Here is a 909-nt window from a genome sequence, read left to right as displayed (position 1 = left end):
CACACACACACACACGCTGAGTGAAAGTGGGAAATCCCGCTTTCTCGTTATTTAGTCTGGTTGTTGTTTCACTTCAGGAGCGGTGAAGGATTTGAGGCGGAAGCTCCAGAAAGGTAACGATATGATCTCAATCACAATTCATCGATAAACGAGACGCGCTGATAAGAGCGAACCCAGCGCGTTTAACTGCGGAATTATGTTCCAGTCTTTAATTATAATCCAGATTCAGCGGGTTTAATTCTGGACAGAAGCGAGTCTGAAAGCTGGTCAGTCGGGTTTATAACAGTGAAGTACAGTTGCTGTCATAGGCTTTAAATACCACGGTATTCTGTGAAATACTGTGAGAAATGAATGTATGTAGTCATTAAATAACATTGTAAATATCAGACTACCACTACACGAGTTTACATTGAGTTTACAGAGAATACAATGTAGCATAAGTCTTCACTTCATGTGTATACGTCACGTTTGCTGTTGTTATTGTGTATAAACCAACATGAAATCAGCTGGTCACTTTAGAGAAAAACAGTAAAAATATCAAAATAAATAATTAAAGGAATGTCTACTTTACTGATTATGTTCTGTAAGTTGATTAATATACATTTTAGAAATTAATAAAAATTTCTGATTAAAATGAACTAGTGTAAAAAACAGTGTAAAAATTAAAATAAAAGTACTAAATCTTACAAACGCATGTAATTTGATTTACAATAAATGTTTAAAAAATGTATAAATAAAAAAATATAAAAATAAATTAGGGTAACTTCAGTCAGGGTCAGTCACTTTAGAGAAAAACAAGGTAAAATATAAAAATAAATAATAAAAGTAAGATCTAATTTACTAATTAAGTTAAGTATTTTGATTAAAATACATTTTAAAAATTTTGATTAAAATTAGTGTAAAAAAAAA

The 909-nt window shown here is 30.6% G+C and overlaps 1 protein-coding gene across 1 annotated transcript in view; it reads left to right on the top strand.

Moving 5' to 3' along the window:
- Positions 1 to 6: 6 nt before the first annotated feature.
- Positions 7 to 909, top strand: part of LOC107572889 (pleckstrin homology-like domain family B member 3) — a 5669-nt gene continuing 4766 nt past the window's right edge. Inside the window, exon 1 of the mRNA XM_016259316.1 lies at positions 7 to 113. The gene's annotated coding sequence lies outside the window, so the exon portion shown is untranslated. The remainder of the gene's footprint in view (positions 114 to 909) is intronic.

The sequence above is a fragment of the Sinocyclocheilus grahami genome, unplaced genomic scaffold (genome assembly GCF_001515645.1).
Source record: "Sinocyclocheilus grahami isolate Dianchi unplaced genomic scaffold, SAMN03320097.WGS_v1.1 scaffold1829.1, whole genome shotgun sequence".
NCBI lineage: Eukaryota > Metazoa > Chordata > Actinopteri > Cypriniformes > Cyprinidae > Sinocyclocheilus > Sinocyclocheilus grahami.
The sequence above is the reverse complement of the archived record's forward strand: the minus strand, read 5'-3'. Positions and strand labels throughout refer to the sequence as shown.